We start from the raw sequence: 12,268 nt of genomic DNA, 5'->3' as shown, positions 1-12,268 counted from the left end.
CACATTCTCAAGATGGAGGGGGAGGGAACAGCTGCAGTCGCCTGCAGTTCCTGCGCAATGTTTGCCATCTTTCCAAACGTTGCAGGCAGCTTTACCTGCAGCAATTGCATGTTGATTACCCTCTTAAAAGACAAAGTCCAGCAACTGAAGGAATGTGTAGCTACGCTCCAAAGAATTAGAGAGCTGGAGCTCTTCTTGGAAGCAACAGAGCACACCGTCTCCACCAAGGAGGAGACAGGGGACTCCCCTGAGAAGGAGGCTAGTTCACCAACACAAGAGCCAGATATATGGAGAAACGTGACTCAAAGAAGTAGGAGGCCCAGGGTTTGCTCTGATTGTTTAGAAATACACAATCGCTTTGAGGTCCTCTCCCCTAGCATGGAAGACGAAGAGCAGACTCCATTTGAGGATCTCTCCCTCATTACAGTCGATCAGGTATATGAAGATGAGCAGCAAAGTCAGTCCTCAGGGAATGTGCAGGCGACCTTGGAATGGACAGCTCACAGAAGAACCCCGACCAAACCTAAGAGGAGGCGTGTAGTGGTGATAGGGGATTCCCTACTGAGGGGAACAGAAGCAGTGATCTGTGGGCCTGACAAGATGTCTCGGGAAGTGTGCTGTCTCCCCGGGGCTAAGATCCAAGATGTAACTGAACGACTGCAAGGAATCATGAAACCCACTGACAAATACCCCTTCCCCTTGGTTCATGTGGGAACCAATGACACTGCAAGCAATAGCCTCCAGAAGATCAAAAGAGACTACGAGGCTATGGGCAGGAAATTGAAGCAATTAAATGCACAAATTGTCATCTCATCTGTCCTCCCAGTTGAACGACGTGGCCCAGGGAGAGAGGGGAAAATAGTGGAAGTGAACAGCTGGCTTCGCAAATGGTGTAAACAGGAACGGTTTGGATTCTTAGATCACGGACTGCAGTTTCTTGAAGATGGACTTCTGGCAAGCGATGGGCTGCACCTCACAACGGTTGGGAGAAATGTTTTTGCCCAAAATCTCAGAAACCTCATCAGGAGGGCTTTAAACTGACTAATGTGGGGGAGGGAGACAGTGCTCCTGAAGGTAGGAGTCTATCAATTGATGAAGATGATCATCCAAATGTCATAGACCATATGGAGCAAACAGCACGCAGACCTAGTGGTGGGAGGAAAAAATCCTTAAATAAGAGACACGGGGGAATGATTAATGGACTTCAATGTCTGTACACTAATGCGCAAAACATGGGAAATAAACAAGATGAGCTTGAGCTCTTGGTACAGCAAACTAAATATGACATAATAGGCATCACTGAAACCTGGTGGGATAAGCCCCACGATTGGAATGTAATAATGGGGGGATACAATCTATTTCAGAGAAACAGACCAGACAAGAAAGGAGGAGGAGTGGCGTTATATGTCAGGGATGTGTATACCTGTGAAGAGATCCAAGATTTAGAACCTCAAAGCCAAAGTGAGAGCATTTGGGTCAAAATTAAGGGAGAGAAGAATAACAGTGACCTCATTGTGGGAGTTTACTATAGATCCCCAAGCCAAACGGAGGACATAGATGATGCCTTCCTGGAACAGATGGCCAAGCATGCAAAAGGAAGGGAGATAGTAGTAATGGGGGACTTCAATTATCCGGATATTTGTTGGATGGCAAACTCAGCCAAGAGCATAAGGTCAAACAGATTCCTCACTGGCCTTGCAGACAACTTCATTGTCCAGAAAGTGGGAGAAGCAACAAGAGGAACAGCCATTTTAGATCTGGTCCTAACCAATGTTGATGACCTGGTTAGTGGGGTAGAAGTGGAAGGATCATTAGGCGCGAGTGATCATGCTCTTCTGAAGTTTACTATACAGCGGAAAGGAGCAGCCAAGCATACTAGGACTCAATTTCTTGACTTTAAGAAAGCCGACTTCATAAAACTTAGGGAAGTGCTGGGTGAGATCCCATGGACAGTAATACTAAAAGGAAAGGGAGGTCATGATGGCTGGGAGTCTGTTAAGAGGGAGATAGTAAAAGCACAACGTCAGGCAATACCAATGAGACGGAAACATGGAAGGTGCCTAAAGAAGCCAGGGTGGCTATCTAAAGAACTTTTAAGTGAGTTGAGATTAAAAAAGGATGTGTACAAAAAATGGAAAAGGGGGGAAACCACCAAAGAGGAATTCAAACAAATAGCCAGCACGTGTAGACACAAAGTCAGAAAAGCTAAAGCACAGAATGAACTCAGGCTTGCTTGAGAGGTTAAAAGCAACAAAAAAGGCTTTTATGGGTATGTTCGTAGCAAAAGGAAGAACAAAGAAACAGTGGGGTCACTCAGAGGAGAAGATGGTGAAATGCAAACAGGGGACACAGAAAGGGCTGAACTCCTCAATGCCTTCTTTGCCTCAGTCTTCTCCGATAAAGAAAACAATGCCTGACCTGAAGAATTTGGAGCAAATGATTCAGCAGAGGAAACACAGCCCAGAATAACTAAGGAGATAGTACAAGAATACTTGGCTAGTTTAGATGTATTCAAGTCTCCAGGGCCAGATGAACTGTATCCAAGAGTATTAAAAGAACTGGCAGATGTGATCTCAGAACCACTGGCAGTCATCTCTGAGAATTCCTGGAGAACAGGCGAAGTCCCGGCAGACTGGAGGAGGGCAAATGTTGTCCCTATTTTCAAAAAGGGGAAAAGAGAGGACCCAAATAATTACAGCCCAGTCAGTCTGACATCAATACCAGGGAAGATTCTGGAGCAGATCATTAAGCAAACAGTCTGTGAGCACCTAGAAAGGAATGCTGTGATCACCAATAGTCAGCATGGATTTCTGAAAAATAAGTCATGTCAGACTAACCTGATCTCGTTTTTTGACAGAATTACAAGCCTGGTAGATGACGGGAACGCAGTGGATGTAGCCTACCTTGATTTCAGCAAGGCATTTGACAAGGTGCCCCATGATATTCTTGTAAAGAAGCTGGTAAAATGCGGTCTTGACTATGCTACCACTCAGTGGATTTGTAACTGGCTGACTGACCGAACCCAAAGGGTGCTCATCAATGGTTCCTCTTCATCCTGGAGAAGAGTGACTAGTGGGGTGCCACAGGGTTCTGTCTTGGGCCCGGTCTTATTCAACATCTTTATCAACGACTTGGATGATGGACTCAAGGGCATCCTGATCAAATTTGCAGATGACACCAAACTGGGAGGGGTGGCTAACACCCCAGAGGACAGGATCACACTTCAAAACGACCTTGACAGATTAGAGAACTGGGCAAAAACAAACAAGATGAATTTTAACAGGGAGAAATGTAAAGTATTACACTTGGGCAAAAAAAATGAGAGGCACAAATACAAGATGGGTGACACCTGGCTTGAGAGCAGTACATGTGAAAAGGATCTAGGAGTCTTGGTTGACCACAAACTTGACATGAGCCAACAGTGTGACGCGGCAGCTAAAAAAGCCAATGCAATTCTGGGCTGCATCAATAGGAGTATAGTATCTAGATCAAGGGAAGTAATAGTGCCACTGTATTCTGCTCTGGTCAGACCTCACCTGGAGTACTGTGTCCAGTTCTGGGCACCACAGTTCAAGAAGGACACTGACAAACTGGAACGTGTCCAGAGGAGGGCAACCAAAATGGTCAAAGGCCTGGAAATGATGCCTTATGAGGAACGGCTAAGGGAGCTGGGCATGTTTAGCCTGGAGAAGAGGAGGTTAAGGGGTGATATGATAGCCATGTTCAAATATATAAAAGGATGTCACATAGAGGAGGGAGAAAGGTGTTTTCTGCTGCTCCAGAGAAGCGGACACGGAGCAATGGATCCAAACTACAAGAAAGAAGATTCTACCTAAACATTAGGAAGAACTTCCTGACAGTAAGAGCTGTTCGACAGTGGAATTTGCTGCCAAGGAGTGTGGTGGAGTCTCCTTCTTTGGAGGTCTTTAAGCAGAGGCTTGACAACCATATGTCAGGAGTGCTCTGATGGTGTTTCCTGCTTGGCAGGGGGTTGGACTCGATGGCCCTTGTGGTCTCTTCCAACTCTATGATTCTATGATTCTATGACTGTTAACGACTGCAATTGGAATTACAGGAAAAAGCAAGGGGTAACATTTCTAAAGTTACTTTATTCTTAAATACATTTCAGAATACTTATATCAGTTTATTTTTGAGCTGAAAACAACAATGCAAAGTTAAAGAAGTGTGAAATCAGAAGGATAATTGTCTTATGATTTTAGTCTAGGAGGATTATCCTGAGCTTTTATTTGTCCTTCTTACCTGTCAGGTATTTAGTTGGGAGCAACCACCTAGAGGCATAAGCCAAAGGGCGAGAAACAAAAGATAACCTGTCACCCAAGAAATCCAGGTTATCCCTAAATCAGCCTTTCGTCCCAGGATGCTGTTGGACTACAACTCCCATCTTCCCTGAACACAGGTTCTGCTGGCTGGGGATGACTGGAGTTGTAGTCCAACATTTGGGGACCAAAGGTTGAAAAAGGCTGTCCTAAGCTGTGAAAAGCATATTCTTCCTCTACAACATAGGAGCCAACTCCTAGGGACTAAGGTCCTGCCGCCACCACCTTCCCCCCAATAAAATATTTGAGAGGGAGGCAGGAAATAGTCAGAACATCTGCAGTCTGCTTTGGGGCTGGTTCATGGATGTGAGGAGTCAGACAGTATTCCCTGGTCTTCTGAATAACATAGGGCTGCCATACTTCCAGATTTTCCCGGATATTACTGGGATTTTGAAAGGGGAATTGATATCTGGAGGGGGGGAGGGGAATTCATCCTGGATCAATCAAAGAAAAGCTTAGGGGTGTCCTGGTTTTTACTTTTTGAAAAAATGGCAACCCTAGAATATCATGGAACTTCACATCCACAAATTCAGGCTGTCTCTGTAGTGAGAGGCCAGGAAAATTGCATCTCGGCATTATGTATCCACCTGTGCTGTGACAAAGGAATAAGTCTGTCTAAAAGTCCTTGGTCTCAAGCCAGGAGAATGAGAGGTCAAACCTGCATGTTGAATTGAGTCCAAAAGAAGACATGACGCCAGAGCAGTTAGCAAAATGCTGGGATAATAGGGCATCAGTGCCAAGTCCTGGTTAACAACCTTACAGCTGTCTTTTGGACTAATTGCTGTTTAAACCATCTTATTATTTTATTACCATATTTATGTTAAAATTCCTGATCTCTGATTGCAGTCATGGGATGGTTGTCTTTCACATGACGATATTATGTTTTGACTCCACAGAGTGGAAAATGACAAAGACAGGATGTTTGTGTTGCTGTGTTCTGTGAAGTGGGACTATTGTCCTTTGTTTTGTTTTTTCTCTTTGCTGTCTGATGCTAGAGAGGGAGCCATGTTGCAGTGCTCCGTGTATGTTTATATGTAAATAAAGTAGATTAGCCAAAATGCTGAGTTGCTGAGGTCTGTCACACGCATGATGCGCAAACTCTGCGGATCCCTAAGTGTGCCGGTGTTGGTTGGCATCGGTCGCTGTGATGTTTGGGCAGAAGAAAGCTTATGAAGCTCCCGAACGATCGACCAGGAGGGAGGGAACATGCCAGTCGGGCCTGTGTCTCTGCCAGGGTCCTACTCGAGTGTAGGCTGAACTCCTGAATTTATGGTCACCATAAACAGCTGTTTCCTGTGTGGCTTATGAAACATGTAAAATGCAATATTAAAATAACAGAGAATGCCTGAGGCTGTTCAGAAGAAACCAGGTAACCAGGTAAGAAAATCACTGTTATAGGTTTTGGGTGCCAGAGTTTGTGGGTGCAAGGTACTCCCTAGATTTAGCAAATGATAGCATTTAACCAATACTTAAGAAAAGGAGCCAGTCATTTAATGTGGCAGTGTAAAAATACAGACTAAACTTGTTTTCCTGGCCAGGGAATCGCCTGGAGGCAGTAATAACCTATTAAGATTGGCCATCAGTGAAGCTAAGGCTGTGTCAGATACTGGCTGGAAGATAGCCAGTAAGACAAAAGATTAGTAGTTTCTGTTTACGATTGCAGTTTGCCTGATGTAAGTGAACAGGGGGACAATGTCCGTTTTGAAAGCTTAGTTGGTTCATATGAAACACAGCCTCTGTAAAGGATCTTAATATATGAGAAAGCGTTCTATCAGGTAACACTTTTATAGTTTAAATTGGGCCCGGAAAACTACTGAGAGCCGGTACCAAATCTTCAAAGGAAGCACTATGAATTGCATTCATCTGTTTCCCAGGCATGAATCACGCAGGCCAAACTAGAATTGCAACTAGTGCACCAGTATAAAATAGTTAAAGGCACAGCAGGTCAAGGAGGCATCCTGGAATAAACAAGGTGAATGTTGCTAACCCAGGCAAATGAGCCATAAACCAAAGGGTGTTCCATACTGATCTGGATTTAACTTCAGGTGCCTTGCATTTCGGCCTTTAAAACCACTCCTCTTACTGCAAAGTTCATTACCGTACTGTCCTTGAATACCCTTAACTGATGTGACACATTGTCAACAATCTGTTGCTGAGGAGGATGTCCATTGTCCCTGTTACTTTTTATTTTGGTCTTAGAAGGTTTGCTTAGAGACATTAGACAAGATGAAATAATTCTGGCGGTAAAGATTTTAAAAAAGAAACTTACAACTTACATGATTTTGCTGATGATTGGATGATAGTTTTGGAAAATCCACTACAGAGAGCAGACTCTTATGAATAAATTAAATTTTTTTTTTAAATAAATGATATTTATTCCAGATTTAAAGTTCCAAAAAAGAAAAAGAAAAACCATACAAAATACAAAAAAAGCTTTAACCATAACAAAGCAAGAGATAAACAAGTAAAAAAAAGAACAATAGGATAGAATAAAAAAGAAAACTTGACAAAAAATATGAAAATACATTAAGTTAAAATAAAACAAAAACAGATTAAACCTTTACATAGCCTTTTCCCTTTACTTATTTCCATGACCTCCTCTCACCTCCCAGTTTTGTATTCTAGTTCAGATCGTGTTTCCAGCAAATCCTTCTAACCTTATTTTCATTTACGTATTTTAAAATTAAAATAATGTGATTAGACCTCCTCTAATTCATCGATTTCATCAACTCATTTTTGCTTAGTCCATTATATCATATCTACCAGAACGACCTAATATTCTTTTTCCAACCTCCTTCTAACATTCTTTTATATTGCAGTACTTTTGAAGATATATTTTGAATTTTTTCCAATCTTCTTCCATCGACCCTTCTCCCTGGTCTCGAATTCTGCCAGTCATCTCAGCCAGTTCCATATAGTCCATCACTTTCATCTGCCATTCTTCTCGGGTGGGCAGTTCTTGTGTCTTCCAGTACTTCCCGATGAGTATTCTTGCTGCTGTTGTAGCATACATAAAGAAAGTTCTATCCTCCCTTCGCACCAATTGGCCGACCATGCCCAGAAGAAAGGCCTCTGGTTTCTTCAGAAAGGTATATTTAAATACCTTTTTCAGTTCATTATATATCATTTCCCAGAAAGCCTTAATCCTTGGGCATGTCCACCAAAGGTGAAAAAATGTACCCTCCGTCTCTTTACATTTCCAACATTTACTATCTGGCAAATGATAAATTTTTGCTAGCTTGACTGGGGTTAAGTACCACCTGTAAATCATTTTCATTATATTTTCTCTTAAGGCATTACAAGCCGTAAATTTCATACCTGTGGTCCATAACTGTTCCCAGTCAGGAAACATAATATTATGTCCAAAATCTTGTGCCCATTTAATCATAACAGATTTAACCGTTTCATCCTGTGTATTCCATTTCAACAGCAAGTTATACATTCTTGACAGATTCTTAGTTTTAGGATCTAACAATTCTGTTTCCAATTTTGATTTTTCCTCCTGGAAACCAATCTTCTTATCTAAATTATAAGCCTCCCTTATTTGATAATAATGAAGCCAGTCTCGAACTTTAGATTTTAATTTGTCAAAGCTCTGCAGCTTTAATCTATCTCCATCTTGTTCTAAAATTTCACAGTATTTTGGCCAATTTGTCTCCATATTAGTTTTTTTCAGAGCCTTAGCCTCCATTGGTGACAGCCACCTTGGTGTTTTACTGTCCAACAAATCCTTATATCTCACCCAGACATTAAACAATGCTTTCCTGACAATATGGTTCTTAAAGGCCTTATGTGCTTTAACCTTGTCATACCATAAATATGCATGCCATCCAAAGACATTGTTAAAACCTTCTAAATCCAAAATGTCCGTGTTTTCAAGAAGCAGCCAGTCTTTCAGCCAGCAAAATGCGGCTGATTCATAATAAAGTTTAAGGTCTGGGAGGGCAAATCCACCTCTTTCTTTAGCATCAGTTAAAATCTTAAATTTTATTCTTGGCTTCTTGCCCTGCCAGACAAATCTCGAAATATCTCTTTGCCATTTCTTGAAACAGTCCATCTTGTCCACAATCTGCAATGTTTGAAACAAAAACAACATCCTAGGCAATACATTCATCTTTATCACAGCAATTCGGCCCAACAATGATAACTTCAATTTTGACCATATTTCCAAATCCTTTTTCACTTCCATCCAGCATTTTTCATAATTATCTTTAAATAAATTCACATTTTTAGCAGTCATGTGAACCCCTAGATATTTCACTTTCTTAACCAATGTTAATCCTGTCTCCTTCTGAAACCTCTCTTTCTCAATCTCTGTAAGATTTTTCTCTAACACCTTGGTTTTCACCTTATTCAACTTAAATCCTGCTACTTGACCAAATTCTTGAATTAATTGCAATACTCTTTTAGTGCTGGATTCTGGCTCCTGTAATGTCAAAACCAAATCATCAGCAAAAGCTTTCAATTTATACTGTTTGGCTCCGAGTTGTATACCTTTAACCAATTGGTCTTTCCTGATCATATTAAGCAGAACCTCCAGGACCGATATAAAAAGCAATGGGGAGATTGGGCAACCCTGTCTTGTTCCTTTCTCAATCTTAAACTCTTCTGTAACTACATTATTTACAATCAACTTAGCTTTTTGTTCCGAATAAATTGCACCTATACCGTTTTCAAAACTTTGGCCTACCCCTATTCCCTGTAAATTTTTCTTCATAAAACTCCAAGAAATATTATCAAAGGCTTTCTCCGCATCCACAAATATTAGAACTGCTTTAGTATTAATATTAACTTGTAATTTTTCTAAAATGTTAATTATATTCCTCATGTTATCTGACAAATGCCTCCCCGGGAGAAAGCCCGCTTGGTCCTTATGGATTTCTTTCACCAATACGTTTTTTAATCTTTTAGCCATAATTTCTGCAAAAATTTTGTAATCCACATGAATAAATTAAATTATTTTTGTACATTAGCCGGTTTTAAGATTAATCACCAGAAAATGATAATGATAATAAAGAATATGACAATGGAAGATCAAAAGCTTTTGAAGGAGAAAATAGGGTTTCAATTTGAGGAAAAAAGTAACACATTTGGGTATTATCATGACAAATGTGAATTGTATGTTGTTTCAAAATAATTATGTTAAGACATGTCCCATTGATTTTAATGTAATTTAAGCACAACTACCTTTCTCTGGCTTTAGGGCCCTTAATTGTTTGCATTGTTTATACTACCCCCTCCTTTTAAAAAAATAATATTTTATTAAAGTTTTCTTGGTTTACAAAGGTATGCGCAATGTCTCTTTTTTCAAGTGACATTTTCCATAGATCAGTTTCATTTGTTGAGACATTAGGGTTACATTAGGAAGAAAAAAGGGGAGAAGAGGTGACCATGGTGAGTGGGGGTGGGGTCGGGAGGCGATATTTCTATATTGTTTAATGTATGTGTGGGTTTTTTGTGTCAGCGTCATTTGTGTAGGTTCTCTTTGCTATTCGCTTGTATTCCTTTGGTGGTGAGAAAAATTGTGGTTGGCCTAGGGTGTGGTTGCTTGTTTGTGATTGGCTGTGTTGAACTTTGTTTTCGTGTGTGAGTGGGGTGAGTGTGTGTTTTTGAATCAGGTTAGCCATATTGATTCATATGCTGTTGGTGGATTCTTGTCGTTGTCTTGTTGGGCTGTGTATGTGATGAAGGGGAGCCATACCGGGGTGAAGGTATCATCTTCTATTTGTCCCCATGACAGTTTCAGTTTATTGGTTAAATTTTCTAGTAGGGCTGTTTCTCATACTATTTGGTACCATTGGTCCATGCTTACTCTTGACAGGTCTCTCCAGTGTCTGGCTATGATGTTTCTGGTTGCTGAGAGTAGGTGGGTTATGAGTTCTCGGGAGTATATTTGTTTGAGGATTTGTAGGAAGTTGGGGCCAAACTTCATGTTAGTTAGTACTGCTAATAGGTATTTCCACTCTAAGCAATCAAAAGCTTTGAGGATGTCTAGGGACATAATTGTCAGTGGGAGTTTGGTTGCCTTGCTGTGTTCAGTCAGGTTCAGTAGTTTCCTAATGGGGTCTGTTATATTGCGACCAGGGACAAAGCCAGTCTGGTCTGGGGCTATTAACTCGTGTAGGAAATTTTTTTGGCGGATTGTTTATACTTCTAGCCTTATAATTACTATCATTTAATTTGTTCTAACAGTTAACCTATATTTTCTTATAATTGCTTTGATATTATTATGGTTGTATAACTTTTGGCTCAGTTGAAAGTGAAGAATAAAGGATGGGAGGTTAACTGTTAGAACAAATTAAATGATAGTAATGATAAGGCTCAGCATTTATTGTGGCAATATATTTGTACTCTTACATCCTAGAAGTATAAACAATCCGCCTAAAAATTTTGCTAAACAAGTTAATAGGGTAATTCTGGATCTATTGCTGTTGCTTGAGGATCAGGTGGCTTCAGTGCCACACAGGGCCTTCCACCAGTTTTGGCTGGTGGCCCACCTGCACACCTGTCAAGACAAGGATAGCCTAACTTCCGTCATCTATGCTTTGGTAACCTGTAGGTTAGATTGTTGCAACGTGTTATAAGTAGAGCTGCCTCTGAAGACTGTTCAGAAACTTCAGCTGGTGCAGAATTCAGCAGCCAGGTTGCACACCGGGGCAAGACGGTTCAAGCATATACAGTCATACCTTGAATTGAAGTTGCTTCAGGTTGAGCACTTTCGGGTTGCGCTCCGTGGCGACCCGGAAGTAGCGAAACGCATTACTTCCAGGTTTCGCTGCTCAGGCATGTGCAGACGGTCAAATTGACGTCACACGTATGTGCGGAAGCGGTGAATCGCCATACGCGCAGACGCGGGTTGCGTTTACTTCAGGATGCGAACAGGGCTCCGGAATGAATCCCGTTTGTATCCAAAGGTACCACTGTAATGCCAATCCTGGCCCAACTGTACTGGCTGCAGATTAGTTTCTGGGCCCAATTCAAAATGTTGGCTATACCTATTATTGGCTCAGGACCGCAATACATGAAGGACTGTCTCTCTCCATATGAACTGACCCAGACCCTGAGATAATTGTTAAATAATTTTTTAATTAATTTTCAATTACAAAAGTCCAATATACACCATGTTTAGTCTTTTAGTCGTGTCCGACTCTTTGTGACCCCATGGACCAGAGCACGCCAGGCACTCCTGTCTTCCACTGCCTCCCGCAGTTTGGTCAAACTCATGCTGGTTGCTACAAGAACACTGCCCCACCATCTCGTCCTCTGTCATCCCCTTTTCCTTGTGCCCTCCATCTTTGCCAACATGAGGGTCTTTTCCAAGGAGTCTTCTCTTCTCATGAGGTGGCCAAATTATTGGAGCCTCAGCTTGACGATCTGTCCTTCCAGTGAGCACTCAGGGCTGATTTCCTTCAGAATGGAGAGGTTTGATCTTCTTGCAGTCCATGGGACTCTCAAGAGTCTCCTCCAGCACCAGAATTCAAAAGCATCAATTCTTCGACAATCAGCCTTCTTTACGGTCCAGCTCTCACTTCCATACATCACTACTGGGAAAACCATAGCTTTAACTATATGGACCTTTGTCAGCAAGGTGATGTCTCTGCTTTTTAAGATGCTGTCTAGGTTTATTATCGCTTTTCTCCCAAGAAGCAGGCGTCTTTTAATTTCGTGACTGCCAATACCAAATAGCAATACCAATTCAAATACAAATCAATACAAGTCCAGTGTGCAGCAGCATGAAAACAGGCCTTTTCTCCAGTGGCTCCCTGTTTGTGGAATATTTTCCCCAGGAAGGTTTGGCTGGCACATTAATTATATACCTTTAGGCACCAGGTGAAAAAAAATTCTCTATAACCAGGCCTTTGGCTGATTAAACATTCTATGACCTTTTAAATGAGCTTGTCGGAGGGGGGTTATTGGGGTTTATTATTTTA

The sequence above is a fragment of the Podarcis pityusensis genome (genome assembly GCF_964106645.2).
Source record: "Podarcis pityusensis genome assembly, chromosome: 5".
NCBI lineage: Eukaryota > Metazoa > Chordata > Lepidosauria > Squamata > Lacertidae > Podarcis > Podarcis pityusensis.
This window is presented reverse-complemented; position numbering follows the sequence as displayed.